The 19,077-nt window shown below is 35.0% G+C and overlaps 1 protein-coding gene and 4 non-coding genes across 5 annotated transcripts in view; all 5 read right to left on the reverse strand.

Annotated features, from left to right (window-relative positions):
- LOC137000118 (mannosyl-oligosaccharide alpha-1,2-mannosidase IA-like) overlaps window positions 1-19,077 on the reverse strand; it is a 298,601-nt gene that overhangs the window by 165,366 nt on the left and 114,158 nt on the right. The window lies entirely within an intron of this gene.
- On the reverse strand, window positions 4,353-4,425 carry TRNAR-ACG (transfer RNA arginine (anticodon ACG)). Its single transcript has one exon. It is a non-coding gene; the product is annotated as a tRNA-Arg (tRNA).
- TRNAE-UUC (transfer RNA glutamic acid (anticodon UUC)) lies at window positions 5,240-5,311 on the reverse strand. The gene has a single exon. It is a non-coding gene; the product is annotated as a tRNA-Glu (tRNA).
- Window positions 5,914-5,987, reverse strand: TRNAI-AAU (transfer RNA isoleucine (anticodon AAU)). Its single transcript has one exon. It is a non-coding gene; the product is annotated as a tRNA-Ile (tRNA).
- On the reverse strand, window positions 13,546-13,617 carry TRNAD-GUC (transfer RNA aspartic acid (anticodon GUC)). Its single transcript has one exon. It is a non-coding gene; the product is annotated as a tRNA-Asp (tRNA).

Here is a 19,077-nt window from a genome sequence, read left to right on the forward strand (position 1 = left end):
TCCCGGAATACGCGTGGTATTTTAACTAGCTGAAAAGGGATTTAAATGATCCAGGTCGGCGGCCGCGGGAATTTGAGCGCCGCGAATTTAATACGCACCCCTCGTCGAGCGACGGGATGTTTCGTATTTTGGCCGGCTGCCAAATGCGATTTTCGCGTTATTTATCCTTCGCGAGGGAGGATGTGCGCACCGGCGCGAGAATGAGAGCCGAATTCGGTCGCATCGATGTGCCACGCGCGTTGCGCGCTTGTCTCGCCGATTAAAAACTAACGATTCCACGCGAGAAAAGCGATAATGCCAAGCGAGAGATATTTAACACGTATTCGATGTTTCGCTCTAATTAAACGCTTTTACACCATTTTTGCTGCTAATTCCCGTCATTAATTTCGAATAACTTCCATCCGTTAAAAAAAGTGAGATTTATATGTATCGTCCTTTCTCTTTCGCAAAAAATACCGCGCAATAAAGTCGTGTAAAAAGTGTCCCGCGGAAGAAAGGGATCTTTTTTATATTTCTTAACGTGTTTCTATTCTTTCTTAACTTTTTAAGACCCGTGCTTAAGCGACCTAAAAAAAGTTACTTCCACGAGTGATCTAATTTTCTCTGAAGTGAAGGAAAGAAATTTTATTGGCCTCACTCGAGTCTCTACTCGTAAGTTTCGCGTATTTCAGGACTGCTCGATAGTTAAAATTCTCACAACGCGAAGGCAATCGGTAAACCAATAGAAATCAAGAGATCGAATAGGCAAATAGTGAGCCTGGCGAATTTCTGCCAATTCTATTACCGGATTCCTAACTCTTTGATGTACGGTAAATATTCTGACGCGATGTGCCTGCTGTTCGTCTACTTCAACTTACGTCGCGTACGAGATATATCTTTTAATGTCGAGGACTCTTAAAAATCTCGTTACTTCACGAGTCTGCACTTCGACATTACAAGGGAAACTTGTTTAACGGGAAACGCTGTTACGAGAATACTCATTGCAACGTAAGAAGAATATATTTCGACAAACTCGTAAAAAAGAGTTAGAGTATAATATTTACGTGAATAAAGCAATTGATAATGACGGAAATGACGAAAATTGATGCAGAACAAATAAGGGCACACATTCAATGAAGCGCGTTTAAAATGTCATTTCAATAGTAGTAAATATATGTATGTTACGTTTCTATAAAATAAATGGAAAACTGCATGACTGTAATATCGTCAACATAATTTCTAGGCGGATACGATGTTTACGAAGGTTTCTCCTTAGAAAGCACCGAAATTTCGTGGAAAATTTATAAGCGCAATCTCGGGAGAAATTTCTGAAAGACCTCAGGTAATTCTAAGGTTTAATATAAGTTTCACTCGTCGTCTCTTCTCAGCCTCATGTATAAGAGGAAGACTTATTTAACGGCGGATGCTCTTATGAAAGTGCATGTCGAGAATCAGGAAGGCCAGGATCGTCGTAGATGAATGTTGACGAGCTTCTGAGGAACGATACAAAAAGGCGTCGAAAGTACATTTTACGATGAAATTTCTATCAAGTATTTTCCGTTATTATTTACATAGGATGCGTCTGCAATGATATGGTAATGATACTACGATAATAACGCAAAATACTCTCGAATACTTCTAAAATACGTACAAGCATAAAATTTTAACGCGCAAGAAGACTCTCGGCGCGCGCATTTGCAAGACATAAAATTACATAGAGAAAAAACATAATTCCATTTTGGAGATTTACTGCCAATATATTTATCTATCATTAGCGGAACATCTGTTCGTTCTGAAGCTCAATTTGTACTCTATTCGCATAGCATACCTGACGACTAAAAGCTTCGAGAAAGCCGCCTCACCGCCGTCGAACACGGATGGACCAGCTCGCGTGGAGAGATTGATGTGTTCCGGAGCAGAGAAAAAACAACTCGCGTGGGATGCATTTGTTCGGGGTTTTAGGCGAAGAAAAAAAGCTGTTTCTGCGCTGGAACGACCGGGGGAAAAGTTTCCGTGAGAAGGGGAAGGGAAGCAAATGATGAAGGTCGTGAAAACAGGTATACTAGCTTTTCTAAGGGATAATGTGGCAAAAGTAAAAAGGGCTTTCAGAAGGACCCTTTTCGGCGGTCAAACATTGCTCTTCGTAAGTTTTCGCCAAAATGTGCTCTCTTATATAGTCCCCGCGCAATGTAGAAACGTGAGGACTGGTTAATCGATCGAGCAATGCAAACGTAGAACTCAATAAAAATAAAAGCACAAGACTCTGATGTGAAGAATCGTGAAGTAGAATCGAGAAAATATTTAGGATGTATAATTCTTGAGTTTATAAATATCTGTTAAAATAAACTCTGTATGCCATAAAATTTTTATAATGAAATACAGTAGAATTTATAATTATAAATAAACAATCTGCGCGCATTAAACATGCATTTAATTAAAAAATGCATACGCAACATCACATTTTGAATCAATATTTTTAACATTTTACCGTATAGTTATACGTATAGTTAAACCAAATTAAACTTGCATAAAATTTTGGCTAACTAAAACTTATTTATAAAAATAAAATTAATATTTTTCCCAAAGAGACATATTAGTATTTAAATACATTGTTAGATATATAAAGTACATATATATATAAATATGCAATAAAATGTTATATGCGGTTTAACGTAAGAAATCAATACGAGAACAATATCATTCTGTCATAAATCATCTATTTTTTGCAGTTTGTTTCACATGTTTCGTGTTGTCTAAAAAGAAAAGTTTTGAAAGCATATCGAATTATTTTAAAAAATTTCTAAAAATGCTCAGGTATTGTTCATCGCTCGGGCTATCAATCTCTCGCATTTTTCCCTGCGGATTCATAACGGATTCCCTCTTTGCAATAATATCCAACATTACCGACGTTCAGTATGCGAGTCGTGTTCAGTCGATGGCAAAATGATTGTTTTACGAGTATAGTCCCATCGCCTCGTTCGTCGAAACCTCCCGGGGTGTGAGCAAAACATTTTCTCCTAATACCCGCGAGATCCGGAAGGGAAAGCGACGCAGGGAACATATTTACGAAAATGAGCACGCACAAGTGTACGATGTAAAAAAAATCCATCTTTAATGACAAGAGTGTCATAAACTTGATGTTCAATCGAACACAAATATTCTTTCATAGCTTGTTTTCATGCGCCAGCATATACACTGTATCCATATAAATTGGCATGAAATACAATTTGGGAAACTGTACGCGGTGTATACAGAACGGATGAAATTTTGGTACAAATTATCAAGCTACGGCAATTCGGAAGCGAACCTGGGATGCAAACATGTTGCGTATGTTTTTACGTGGTTTTTCTCAGTGGTATTATTATTTATTGTTTTTAGCATCCAGTTTAAAATCGATGAATTTTCAAAAAATTTCAAAAAATAAATGTTTTCTCTTTCTGTTCTATATTTCAATTTTATATCAGATAGGAAATGTCTACTATTTTTGTATCAATATATAAATCCTGTGTAAATGTTTTTTAGTTAGTCCGCCTTTGCGAAGTGGCTCAAAAAATATATTTTTACCGAGACCGTAAATTTCCAGTATCCTGAAAGTACAAAGTACTTTGACTTCTAAAGCTTTGACTTCTAAGTATTAAGAATTAAACATAAAAAAACCAAATAATTTATTTGTTAAAATATTTTTTTAATGCTTCTTCTTCTCTTAAGAAAAAAAGATTCAGAAGTATATTATTTCATTTGCCGACGCGAATATTTGACAATTTGCTTTATAGTGCGCTGCGTTAAGCTGTTTCAAATCCAACAAGCTCTTTCTTTCGATATCGTTCAGTTCGCGAAGCCTATATCGATGAGCTCGAGAATGAATTATGGCGAATAAACCGGGACAAGAAACGCCCAGTCGATATCAGCCGCACATGTTACGAAGATATATACGTATATCTATTTCGCATATATAAGCGCCGGATACGAGGAATGACTGCGATAGATGCAGAAAAATCCAATCTTTCTTCGTTTTGTTTCCATTTTATTGAATAACGCAATACGAATATGAATTGCATGTGTGGAAATTTTAAAATACACACGCGCGCGCGCGTGTATATATTGTATATACATATATACTTATACCTTTTATAGTACGTATACGTATACACGCTATTACTATTTTTCTTTAGACATCTTAATATTTCCATTCGTACATTTCAGCGTATATTTGGTTAAAAAAAATAGTATTTTGTGCAAAATTTTATAAAAAAAATAAAGATATTCCGATAAACGCAACAGTATAAACGCATTAACGATATTTTTTCTATTAATAAATTCTATTGTAATCACATTTTGTTTTTGTTAATTCATTTGGCAAAAAAAAAGAACATCGATCCTGCCAGGATTCGAACCTGGAATCTTCTGATCCGTAGTCAGACGCGTTATCCGTTGCGCCACAGGACCATTGAAGGTGCTGTGTCCGTACACATAGTTTTCAGTACTATTTTAAGCTATACGTTAAGTCATAAAAAAATTTATTAATTTAAATAAAATATAAATTATATATATATATATATATATATATAAATTCTCTTTAAACATATTTTACTAAACATCTTTTTAAAAATAAATTGAAATGTAAGTTTTTTAATTTTTCGGTTAATGTACTAATTAAATCTTTTTCCAAATGTTTAAAAATTTGCGAGTGTATCTTTAGGACTCTTTTTTTTTTTTCTCTTCCGCGTTCATGTCCTTTTTCCTTATTGTACTGCGGTTACGTGCGCAACTTATCAAGCCGAAAGTTCGACCAATGTGGTCATGGTGCCCTGAACTTCAGAAGAAGTACGTGCCTGTGGTCGTATAAGAAGCAGTGCACGAAGAGAAGAAAGAATTTGAGTTTCGGTTGAGTATGGAGCAAGTTTTGGAACGACCTAGAGCTCTAATTGAGTAACTTTTTCCAGTTCGACGCGGCTTGTTTGGCGAAGCGTTAATGGGACCGTTTTGGGACATTGTTGGAGAATAGTAGACGTAGCTTCTGTGAGAGGAAAAAGTTTTTTCGTCGAGAAAAGCAATAGTCGCGCCTTGTTTACTCTGATGAGTTTTTCGTTCGTTTCTCGCGTGAGCATGATGGAATCTATTGACAGTGCAGAGTCTTTGCGCACATGTATTGCATACTAATTGTAAGCGTAAAAAATTAATTTAAAAAATTTTTAAGTACTAAAATGTTTTTATATTTAATTAAAAATTTTATTTTGTGCAAAATTTTATAAAAAAAAAATTCCGGTACCGGGAATCGAACCCGAGCCTCCTGGGTGAAAGCCAGGTATCCTAGCCACTAGACCATACCGGATTGTTGAAAGACACTTTAACAATCCGGTTCTACAGTGGCATTACTAAGAAATTTGCAACTTAAAAGTAATCTACATTTAAATATAATTATTATATAACTATTAAAGTTGTTTTGATTTTACAATTTATAATATTAGATATACAATAGACCCTCAATTTTGCGGACTAATAGAGAGAAACAATCGTCCAAAGAACTCAATTGTCTGGAGTTTTCGAAATTTAATATATTTAATTAGTAAAGCGACTATCATGTTATCATATTACAGCTAAAATATGCCAATTGATTGATGTACTTGACTGCAAATCGATTGCAGGAGTTCTACTGAAGTTCGCTAACCCTTTAGTAATATACATTGTTTATCGATCACCTTATGAATTATTAACGGACCGGTAAAATTTTAAATATCCTTAAAGTTCTTGGATTTTGTCCTGATTTTCAAAAATTCGGGAAGTTAAGGTTTGTAAAATCGAAGGTCCACTGTAATAATTAAATATTGTTATATTATAATATAAAAATTTTATATTTTCTTATTGTAACATATCAAAACTACTGTTTTATAATTAAAAATTTTTAATTATAATCTTTTGCAAAAAAAAAAATTTTGGCCCATGAGGGGATCGAACCCGCGACCTTCGCGTTATTAGCACGACGCTCTAACCAACTGAGCTAATGGGCCAACTTGTATACACCTTCATTTTACACGTACTACAAGGACTCGGTAGTATTTTTAATTTATTCTATACATAAAATTTAAAAACAAAATTATTTGTTAAACTTTCCATTAGTTAGAACAAATTTATTTTTTATTTGTATTAAAAATATAAATCAACTATAATCAAAATAGTTTTAAAAATGCATTAATAATACAAAAAAATATTCGCTAATAATGATGCTATATAATAGTATCATTTATTTTCGAGTTTATGATTAAAGTCTTGGTCATTTCAATTCATTACGCTAATTAATTCAATTAGAAAATAATTAAATTAGAAATGTTTATTAAATATCGATTAATATTATGCTAGTTCAAACATGTTTATATTTGAACCAAAGCAAAGTGTAATTATTATATCGAATGTAATACACAATAATCGTTACGTCTTGAGACAGCTCTAGCAATCAATAAAAAAACTGTGTTATCATAAAAAAACCTTATCGCAAATTATCGGCTGAAGAGATTGCAAATATTTGATAAAGATCAGAAGTATATCATATAAAAGAGAGAAAATATACTGAAAAAAAAAACGATGAGATGTATGTTTTTCTCAACTGATACATATTATTGTTATTTCGATCTCAAAAGATAAAACATACCAATCACAGTTTCAATGCAATCAATCTGTATTTTTTAAAATGCTATTAAAAAATCTGAATTAAAAAGTCTTAGACTGTCCCATATCTTTTTAACATTTTAAAAATATTGTATATAAGATAACAAATTTTAAACTGCACTGCATTAATCTTGCAAGTCTGTTTATCTAAATATTAAACTTTTGATATTTTCTTAAACAAAACTAAAGTCATTGCTGTGTTTTCTGAATAAAAAATAAATGTCATTAAAGTTTATGCTGCTAAGTTTATGCCACTCTGAAACTTAAAAATACTTTAAATTTATAATATTTTCTCTCTGTATAGCTATAATACTCGGTATGAACTCTTGTCTTTTTTTTTCTAATAATACTGAACCTCCCGCAGTATCAAATTTACGAACTGACACTGACAAGCCTGATAATTTTCGCAGTGTTTTGTTTTCAGGCGTCGCATATACAATCCAAATAGCTCTGCGGTTTTCTCTCTTTCTTTGTGGCGAAAAATATCGTCATGGAGTCTATGGACTATCGCGAACTATTAGTCGCTGCAGGTGTCCTGCATGACCCTACTACGACGTCAGCAAACTTTCTTTTACCGTCTTACCTGCGTCTAGCAATCTGCTACCGTCTGGTAGAGCTTCAGAAAGGAGGAAAGGAAGAGTGGAAGAGAGAGAGAGAAAAAAAAGGATATGAACTTTAAGGGTTACGACAAATGGAGAAACATGACTGTGAGTACGAGTCGATCGACTAATTATCTGAAACTCGATTGCAACATCTCGCGCGACGTGTGATTATTCAAGCAAAACATTGCGAGCGAAAGAATTTATAGCAGACATAATTAGACGTCGCAAACAAAATTTCTTTCTTTTCACGGTGAAACGAAGCAGTAATATAGAAATGTTTCTTTTTTTTTCTTTCCTTTTCCCTCAATGCATAGATATTAACAATTAGTGTACATTTCGAGCGATACAAGTATCTGAGTTGCAGTGAATAAAGCGCGCGCCACCGTCACAAAGTCCAAACGAAGTTTTTTCATTTCCGTGAATAAATCGCCATAAAATCGTCGACCAAAAGCGATCGGACAAACTGACCATGTTTGCCATCGACTCGATACTCGCAGCATGTCCCAGTTACATCGTAAAGCCGTCGTTTTTTACCTCAATCCCGAATGGCCGAGGCTAAATTGAAGCTCGTCGCATATCTCGATTTAACTTACACACGTATGTACGACTGATTTCACAGGGGATGAAATTGAGCTCAACTAACCTGAAACAAAAAGAGAGAAAAGCATATTTAAAATAACATTTTTACACAACATGTATTAAAATATGAGAAAAAATTTTGTATGTACATATAAGATAAATGTCTCACTCAACAATTTTTAATTTCTTTCGTATGCAAACTTAATTTACTAACTTTTTTTTTAACATTAATCGAAAATATTAGTTCATGTCCGACCATTAAGGACATTTACTTTGTGTCCCATCGTTACTTTTATGAGACTTAAAACAGCCGTTTAAAAGAAATTCAGACTGTAGTTAAATATAAAACACAAATCAAATGTATTACTTTCGACGAGATTAGATCTCAAGCATGGCGTGTATCGCGGATTCGTCTGAGGGTAGCATGGCCCGAGCAGTGCGAATGAGGCATGGGATAATTAACGGAAGTACCTGCCCTCCGCCATCGCATTTCGTATATAGCTTGGGCGAGCGACGGGTCGATCGGGATCGCCGAGAAGGCGAAGGAAATCGAAGGGTGTGCGGACCTCCACGGACCCCGAACAATCACCAACAAATGCCGCTACTTGGGTGGCAGCCTCCCACCTCACCCCCCTCCACCTTCGTTCTCTACACGTTTCTCAGCCATCCGCTTCTGGAATCGCGGCACGAATTTCTGACAATTTAAAAAAGTCGCCGCATCATTGCGCGATTTTCACGAGGGGAATTGACGAGCGACAATGTTTAAAACTATAAAAACATCATTTCACACGTGATTGTCTGAACGTCGCGTAATACAAACTACGCTATAATAAATAATGTTCATTATTAATAAATAATAAATTACAAATCAATACAAAGCAATTGCTACACAGAACTCAAAAGCAAAATAATAATTATTCATGTAGTATTGTTGTTTCACTACATATAAAAATAATTATTTAGTAGAAATGCGTCGGAAGCAAACACCTTTCTCGATTGCACGAGATAATTATTCACAGTCCGCAAATTTTTGCAGTGCGAAACAAATTTTTCTTACAGGCTGAATTATAGCATGTTCAACCGCGCGAATTACACTTCGTGGTCTGTTTTGAGCAAGACGCAAAGGAGGCGGAAATAATTAATTCAGAGGATTATTAATATGAATTAAACGCGCCAAAAATACGCAGCTCTTCGTGTTATTTTGCGATCGCGAAATCCTGCGAATTCTAACAGAGACTCGAGATTTCGCTGTTTTGTTCGATAATTAAACGTGAAACATGTAATGGATAAGGAAACGCGTAATTATTTCCTAGCAGCAATAACAGCGTTCTTGAATCGTAATTGCACGTACACGATATAGAAGTAATCACGTAATTATTGTTTATAGCTGAATTTTACGATAACTACATGCTTTACTCGTTAATGAGATTAGACATTTAAGTAATAAGAATCTAATCGGAACGATAATAATTATTATATTATATTAAATAATTTATAGTTATATTAAAATAATTTCGTCACAGACAGATTAAATAAATTTGTAGCATTTAATTCGATTCTCACATGACTCATAATTAATCTCATAATTAGACTCATAATTGAAAATTTAGTGTCTTTTTATACAGCATGTTCTCCCGTTATCTATTTTAATATCACATTTAAAAAAAGTTAAATGTGGCCTTTTTAAAAGAATATAACATAAGTATTAATTACATAACTAACCTGGATGTCATAAATATAATATGTTGCGTGTAAATAAATTTTTACAGATATTTTTTGCACAAGACATTACCTCGTTTCTTGATAATTTGAACGCATATCAAGTGTTCTTACTTGTGTGATAAGTGATAAGAGAAAATTGCTTTCAACGTACTATTATACAAGAACCATATACATTATTTTACATAATATAAATGTTATTGCTGACAATGTCCATTTATGTAACATAATATTTCATGTCATTCAATAAAAAAATATTATATCTGACAAATAACAAATACTTGATTCCTCCTTAACAAGCTTTTTTAAAAGCATTCTACTATTTTATTAATATTTCCTCCAGAAAATAAAAAAATTGTTATGAAAATAATCACATGCAAAATATGACTGACATCTAAAAATTAGCAACAATATTAACTAGTCTGACAATCATACATAACATAATACATAGATTTTTTCACCTTTTTCATCTTGCACTTTGTTTCATTCTATACTGTTCGTTTTTGGCAGATAATAATAGAAGCAGTACACGTTAAATTTTATGTGGTTTTTATCTAGTTCAACAATGCTTGACAGTTTTGCTTTAAATAGTTCAATACAATTAGATGATTCGTAGACATCGGTTGACATGTAAAATATAAAATGTTAAAGAAAGAAAAAGTGTGTAACCTCTTTCATGAGAGGTGGTTTCCACGAAATTTATTGAACGACATCATCGCCGCAAGCGAACGAAATTAAAGCAGATTCACGAAGTGTCCCTACGATCAGCGGCTTTCAAAAGCACGGTCATGCACATTGATTTGCGAGTACGTTCGCGTGCAACGATGGCATATTTCAAACAATGGCGTCTATCCCATGACCCTAAATTTACTCTCAATTACGGCTTATTACGGGCAAACACGACCGAGAATTTTCCCGGCCAGAGACGATGTCTCGTCGATGTTTCTCGCTCCCGACAGAGGATTCTTACGGGTGCAATTATGTCCTCCCTGACGTCTTGGCCTTTCCCGCCTCCTGCGGCGCCTATTACCGACGATATGACGGCAGTCGTTAGACGCGCGTCAGATGATCCATGACAACACTCGTTATTATTCACGGTTGACACGAAGACCGACGTTCGCGATGTGATAACGGTGATTATGAAGATTCATGGTGCACGTGACGGCGAAAGATTTGTTTTGTTGACATTTTGCTGACCCGTAGAACGTCTAAAACTTATTGCATATCTTTCAAGCGAAATATTTTCGTTATATCGGAAGTCGATTATTCTTTATTTGAAAGTTTTATGAGACTTTATTCTTTTATTTTTTCTCGTTTAATTCTTGTGTGGACTATAAAAGAACTTTATGAGATTAAATAACAAAAATTTTATGAGATTATTTTTTTATCGTCCTTGTATATTCTTTCGTTTAATTCTCGTGAACTGGAGTAAGAATTTTCATATATGATGATAAGTATCCATTATATTTTTCCTATATATATTTCAATTATTTAATCAAATAAATATCTGCGATAAAATCATTCATTTTCGATACTCAAATTAAATAAATTCGATACTATTGTTTTATGATTTTAACAAAGCTCGCATTTAGCTATTATTTGGGATCAGTTATCAGTCATTATTATCAGTAATATATTGATATTTCAAGTCTTCTAGATTGTTCATAATTACGCATTAATTACACAAAAATTTATATTAGATAAAAATATTAAAAAAGAAACTATTGTAAGGCAGGCAACGCTATATTTCTGTTATTAATTAAAAATAAACTAAATGGCAAAAAAATTTGTGTCGAATTCTAAACATTTTAATTGTTTCAAATTAACTTAATTACTTGATTTAAAATTAATAGCTCTGCTAAAATTAATTAATTGAAAGTTCAACTCAATAAATGCTTAATTGCGTGAATCGTAGAATAAGTTTGTAACATGCAATTTGAACGTACGTACTTAGTTAATTTTGCAAAATTTACTAGCAAGGATAGAAAGTTCGGGATAAGGGAGAGAAATACCCCACGTGCGATTACACCTATTTGATATGCCGCGACACTCAAAACTCGTACATCACACTTAACCGATGAATATGGAATAGTCAGTCCCGGCACCGGCGCATCCAGCATGCATATGTAGACCGCAATTATGGTTGTTAACTATCGTCGGCACGCACGCCGAGCACGAATTTTCTATTGCGCCATACAGTCTTCCATTTTTTTCTCTCTTTAAACGCTCGCTGGTATCAGATAAAACGCTGCCTCTTTTGCAATTTTAGCAATTATAAATAATATAAACCGTAAGGAAACATAGAAATTTATAATACGTACTTTTAAAATAATGTTACGATTCCACGGATTATCTTTACACGCAATCTGTGAGACAAAATAAATGGATGAAACAAATGTAAAAGAAATAACATTTAACCAAACCAAAATGACTGGCTTAATCTTATTTAATTAAAAAAAAATCTGTACCATTTTAAATAAGAATTTAAAAAATATTTAAAGAAAATTTATTTGTCAAACAGCGAAAGTATAATTTTTTTAATAATTATAATGTTTCCATCTCAGAATAAAATTATCGCAATTACGATGTTGACATCGTATTTTCAAAAAAATAACTTAGATGTGTGGAAATGACGAGATTTACAACAATAAATCATGATTTTGCGAGAATTTGATACGCTGCAATTTTTCTCTCGTCAATATATATATACATTTCGCTATTTCACAACATGACGCAATAAAAAGTGACGTTTAAAGAGCAATAAATAAATTCAACAAACTTATTATGACAATTCCACTGTTAAGCATTATTCTTTTTAAAACAGATATAAAAGCAACAATTCTCACGTGTTGAAACTTCTAATCTATTTTACCGTGCATCATCCATCATCACCGTGTGATCTTTTCTTCTCGAAACCGCTTTAGATGTTTCTATTAATATATCTCAGACTGTGGAATTCATAGAAGATGTCTGGATTATATTCATGCACTGCTATTAGATGGGAAAAAGATATTACATATTTATGATAATCAAATGAGATTCACAATAGCCGATAGCGAGAAGAGTATGTAAAGTATTTTAGAAAAGATACATAATCTTACGCATTGCGTAAATCTCGGCACGCAGCGGAACAGATAAGCGTGTAAAAAAGCCCTAAGACTTCCCGGCTTTCTTTCTGTCGTGCATGTCGCCTTCTACCTTTATTTCTTCTCGAGACTCCCCGTGGACGACGCAGGTGCGGTTCGGAAAAAAGAAACAGGTTCGTACGCCGTTCGTACCACTGGCAATCACGAAAAAAAAAAAAAAGAAACAAAATCAAGAAGAGACACATTCGGACTCGTAATGCTTAAGACAGGGCAGAGTTGATGCATTCGTGAGAGAGAGGTAGAGGGGGTTGTAGTTGCAGCGGGAAAGCGAGATGGAAGCAAAGAAGAACGTCCCGTCTCCGTGTCACCGCACCCAATAACACGCGGGTAATCACGATTTAATAGCTCAATAACGTCCGCCGCTGCGCCCTGCCACGGACCCCGAAACAATTTATCGGTCCCGCCAGTCAATAAATTCGGCTTTTGAGTTGTATACAGGCTTGACCGGTCCCACGAGGGAGCCGCTACGCTTAAATCTCAAAGCGGACGCGTCGAATTCGGAACGGAGAATTTCAAAATAACGCGTATAAATTACCGAAAGAATAAATATCAATTGGACCCTCCGTTCACGACATTACCCATTCCGATTTCACGATACAGTACAATATTAAAATCATCGTTATAAAGTACATACAATTTCAACGCATTTGTTAATATAATGTGAAATGTAAAATGCATGTAGTTTCTGGCGAATAGGATAACATTCTGTTTGCAAGTTCATCCTTCCGTTTAAATTTATACGGGAAATATAAGCTTTATATAAACGTAATTAACGAAGGGAGAAAAATTGATCTGTCGACTGCAAAATATGTGCGTTGTTTGTTAAAAATATTTAAAAAAAAAAAAAAAAGAAAAACCTCCCCGGCGGGGAATCGAACCCCGGTCTCCCGCGTGACAGGCGGGGATACTGACCACTATACTACCGAGGACTTGTTAAGAATTGCTTTGTGATATTACAATGCAAGTTTGTGGCGAGCTATTTTATTCTTCCTCTTATACGAAATTTTCATATTTTATAATTATCATAATTAGTCCGTACATTATTTAAATAAATGTATCATTATAAATATTAATACATTAAAACTAATGTAAACTACTTTTAATGTTTATTAAAATTAGTTTTAAGTCTTAGAGAAAATAAAGTACGAATTTAGAGAGATAAATGCCTCGCATTAACATTAGTAAGTACATATAAACAATACATATTTTGTGTAAATATATTTAAAATTTAAATCTTTTAAATTTAAAATTTTGCACTTGTTCTTTAGATAACTCGGACTATTGATGTGAGACATGCATATATACAATAAATTTTATGTATTATACGAGTATATTAATATTATTTAACATCATTAATTTATATATATAATATACATAATTAATATATATGATAATTAGAATATTTGGAATAAATGTTGAATGCGAAGTAATTTATCATTATACATTACATCATTCATTACAACACATTATTCATTATAACACTAAAAATTAATTTCATCTGCATACCGTAAATTAACACGTGTAAAAATTTGCACACACATAACAGTTGATTCCAAAATTACTCATTATAATTTGATACTGATTTTCTTTTACAGTGTACGAAAAACACAAGTCAGAACTATAGCAAACTTTTTCAAATTTCGATATTCCTGTCTGTCACGTGGAAGACTAAAATTTATTTTCCTGCTGAGAAGAATTTTATTTTTTATTGCATTTTTCACATTTGTGTACATACATATATAACAATCAACGAATGAATTTTTCTTTGTCTAATCAATCTGCTATTAATTAATCCTATTTGCATTTGTCGAACTATCATAAAAAATGTATATAAACAATCTGAAATGTACATTCGCTTGATTTGCGATCTCGTTATTAATTTATTCCATATATAATTAATTTTTTTAAATATATTACATTTAACTACATTTGATGAAATAATCAAAGATTTGCTTCGTACGTCTAAGAAAAAATATAGCTCTCCCAATTAGAATCATTTTACACGCCCAAGATGTTAAAATGGCAACCGTTATATCGTACGAAAATATTTCAAGCTCAAAAAAATTTGTTGTCCGAAGACGAAAGAAATCGTGCAAATCCTCTTTATACAGATAAGTACGGATAAGCGCAACATAATTCGCGTGAAATCTTGACGATGCGGAGGATGTCTAATTGAATGTGACTCGTTCGTGCCTTCACTGTATGTTTTATTACATCGCGGCCGCCGTCACTGCAATCCGCCGCAAGAAAGACGGAATAAACGACCGGTATGATGTCGGGATCGCACGTAGCGAGTCGCACATTAAACGCGAATGAAGCTCGTCGGCGAACCGGCCGCGCTGCTCGTAAAAACAAAGGGACACCGTGTTCGTAAAGAGGGAGTCGTCGTTAACAGTAGTCCCGAGCAGTCGTAGCTGCAAAATCAACGCGATCATTTCACCTTCTCATCGCGCTCGTCGTACTCGCGAAACTACATTTACACTGTCCCGTTACGATCGTTCCGGTGACATGTTTATTGGTTCGTTAGCACGACCGCGAGGCTATAAACCACTTTGTCGCTTAACAAATGATTGCCGCGACGCTGCGCGTTGGTTTGCATGAATCTAAATCCCACTCATGAAACCAGTGATGTTCGGACTAGCACGTGGTCGGCCTTTCTGTTGCCGCACTAATTTTTTTAATACTTTCATAGCAAAACGCATGCGGGAAATAATAGACCAATCAATATTTAATTTATATATTACATGTATAAAAGAAAAAAGATAGCCGTGATGATAAATATGCAGGAAAAATTTTTGTGAACATTTCACAGTTACACTGCCTGTTTATTAAAAGTTTGCTTAAAAGCATCTGGATTTTGGATACCCATTTAATGTATTAAAGTTAATATTTGTGTATTAAAATGCAGCTGCGTTTTGGCATAATTGATATTTAATCAAATGCACGGTGTAATGAATATTTTAAATTCAAATTGATATTTTCAGACAAAACCATCATAAAGCCACGCGAGAGATTTGCAAGCTTACTGCGCGATATGTATTATAAAATATGTAACAGCATAAAATGCACCTGTATGATAAGTTCAAAATAATTCTACTTGTATATAATAAGTGTGAAACACAATCCCATATTTTTCGATATGTAAAAATATAATATATAATTTAAATCGCTTTCCACAAACTTCGACATTTTTATCCAATTTTTATTCATAATTTCTACGATTTACGAAACGTGAGTGAAATATTTTGTAGAACATGCATCAAAAAACGCATTGGGAACTGCGTCGAATTTTCATGATGCAATGCGGTACGCCACGTTCGTCTACCCCAGTAAATTTACATCCCGTTATTACAACGGTATTTCGGGGGCCATATGTTTGTCGCGTCCCGCGTTTCATCGTTCGAATACGAGCGCTGTTTGTCTTCCCCTATGTCGACGTTAAATCTGATATTAGGATGGACGCGCGTGATCACTCGTCAATAGTCCGAGCGACAAACCTATCGATTGTCCGTAAAGTCGATTTTGTAATTTAGATCGGCGCGCGGTGCGTGTTGGATCGTTGCTTTTGACGGTACCGCTACCGTATCAGCGACGCATCGAAACCGAATATTTCGTTTGTTGGAGAGTCATGAAACGATCAATCAACGCGCACCCGCATCATGTTTAATGCTCTAAAACATGTAATTTTTTTCGCGCCATGTGAGTGAAATATTCAATATATGTGTATTATTTGAGCTATACTTTTATTCGTTTAAGGAAATCGGAGTTCATGCATTCAGAATTTTAATGGCGATGGTTATTAATTTAATATTCATGCGAAATATATTCTTTATGAGATCAGTAAAACTGTGGAAGTGTTGGATGCGGAAATAGAGCGCATCGATAACTCATCGCAATGTTCGACATCGCGATATTTTCGGCGAAATTAGTATATTTATTAGAATATTTGAACATGTAATGTATCGAGAACACGATTTTCCGATCAATCCCATCAACGTTTCAGTTAACAATCGTTTTTTATGACCGACATAAATTGGTGATAGTGCCGATAAGCACGAACGAAATACAGAACATCGTTTATCGAACGGAGATTCTCTTCTGTAAGGTTATTAAAATAAAATAGAAAGTATAATAAAATTGATCGTCAGAATATTATCTATTTATAATAGATCTATTTAATAAAAAAATGTTATATAAATATTTGAGAACATTGTTTTTTCGAGCTACAAACTATATATATCGATAAAAAATCTGCGCTGCTTAATATTTATTTAAAGCAAAAGATTGTTCGATAATAAACTTGGGGAAAATTTTATTTCCGCACATAATTTATTTAATAAAAGTGCAAATAAACATTAACAGCCAATAAAAGAAAAGTCGGAGACGAAGATTGCTACTAGAGTCTTGTGTCGCGGAGGAACCATTGAAAAAATACGACGATATAACGAACTGTGTGTGTGGACGAACGATATTGCGGACAAGAGGGACAGGACGTGGTTCTTAGGATAAATTACTGTCTCAGTGGTACCGGCGCTGCCGCTTCGGCAATGGATAATGGTGAATTATGCGTCGTTTATGTCTCGTAAAGCTCCGCGAATGGATGGAAAACGCACGAAGCGGCGTTTGTCGCTTTGCAAAACCACTGTAAGCCGACTTATTTTATTTAGTCGCAATAAACGTATTATTCGACTTTTATATCGGTCAGTACCGTTTCATCGCCGCGTATCCTGTTTGCAGCGGGGACTCGGAAACAGAGCTCATGTAACTCGCAGATAAGATAAGCGTCGTGATTCGTGTACGAGAGATATTCGTGCTCGTAAACAACTCGTTATGAGAGAAACTTGTCCGATTGCGTAGACAAATTGAGAAATCGAGATAAAATGATGGCCGAATCAGTATCATCATATATTCAGTCTACACTTTTGAGTTTGTAATTTAATACATATTTTCGAGTTTATAAATTTACATATTTTAGATTTATATTTATAAATTATATTACTAAATGTAATTCAAATTGTTTAATTCTTGTCAACACTTTTATGGCATTGTATCACTTGAGCGTGTGGAAAACATGCCATTTAAACGATTAACTCTCAACTCACCAAGAACTAATTGCACATCGAAGAATTTTGTTTGAATTAGATAACCTTTTAAAACTTGTACTTTTACTACGCGTGACAGAGACATGTTGCTGCGATCCGACAACAATGCACGTATCCGACAACATCCTGCATGTATTGCACTTTCCATTTCGTAGCCGCATAAAGAAAGATAATCTTGAACGGTAATTACGTCCAGTGGTAGAAGGAGCAGATAACGGCGTAAAAGATGGGTCGCAAAAAATATCTAAGGGGCATTATTAACTTCGTTCGGCGAACTTATCGTAAAAGGAAATAATCGACGTTGCAGCGAAGGGACGATACTATCAGCGCGGACAGGGTTAAGATACGCTTTCGCGGTACCATCCGGCTGTATGACGCACACGGGGCACTGCGTCGCGCGAGCTTTATGCCCGCGTAAACGGGCTGTACGCGCGCGTAGGCGTTTTCGACGCCATCAAAAGGCGTCATCTCGGCCAGTCGTCATCGTCGTCGTCGTTGTCCTCGCGACAACGGCCACTCATGGGAAACCGACGCGCCGTGATTTACGACGCGACGTGAATTTCAGTCCGCGCGCGGACCCGTCTCGCATGCCCGTGGAGGCGCAGGAAAGCGCTCTGTCCCTCCCGTGCATAACCGGCCATTAAGCGACCGTCGGCTATCGGATTCGATAGCCCGGTTTAAGTAGCCGGACCGATGCCGCGAGCGATACTTCTTGCCCTCCGAACGGCAAGTTCTCTCCCGGCGAGCTTCCCTCCGCGGCTCCGTGCCGCATCTGAAGCGTGAATCTGCGCAAACCTGTCTTATAAAAATTATTAAACGCGTTTGTGTCCCTCGAGTTTGAACAAAAAATACACCCGCCGAATTACTCTGATTGACGTGAGATATATTTCAAAATTGGTTGACATGTGATCAAGCGATTTTATGTACGATAATTATAGTCGTATAATATTGATCGAGCATTTATTAAAATTGTGAAAAATTGTTGAAAAAATAAAGCTTCGGATAAATTAATTTCCACAATCTAAGTAGCACGTCTTAATAGCACATTTCTAAATTTTATCAAATATATTTCTAAATTGTAAATTTTAAAGTTTGACAAACTGGAATTCCGACTAGAGTCGCAATGAGAAAATATGAAATAGAAGATTCAAGAGAATCGAAATAAATGACAGAAATGTGGAAATTTTCTATTCTGCAAGAAATCGAATGAAGTCATTATTCGTCTCGCGACCTCTTCCGCTACTTTCCTCTGTTGCTTGGTGCTACCAAGCTTCGGCGACCCTCGCC

This window comes from Linepithema humile, chromosome 5, assembly GCF_040581485.1.
Source record: "Linepithema humile isolate Giens D197 chromosome 5, Lhum_UNIL_v1.0, whole genome shotgun sequence".
NCBI classification, from domain to species: Eukaryota; Metazoa; Arthropoda; class Insecta; order Hymenoptera; family Formicidae; genus Linepithema; species Linepithema humile.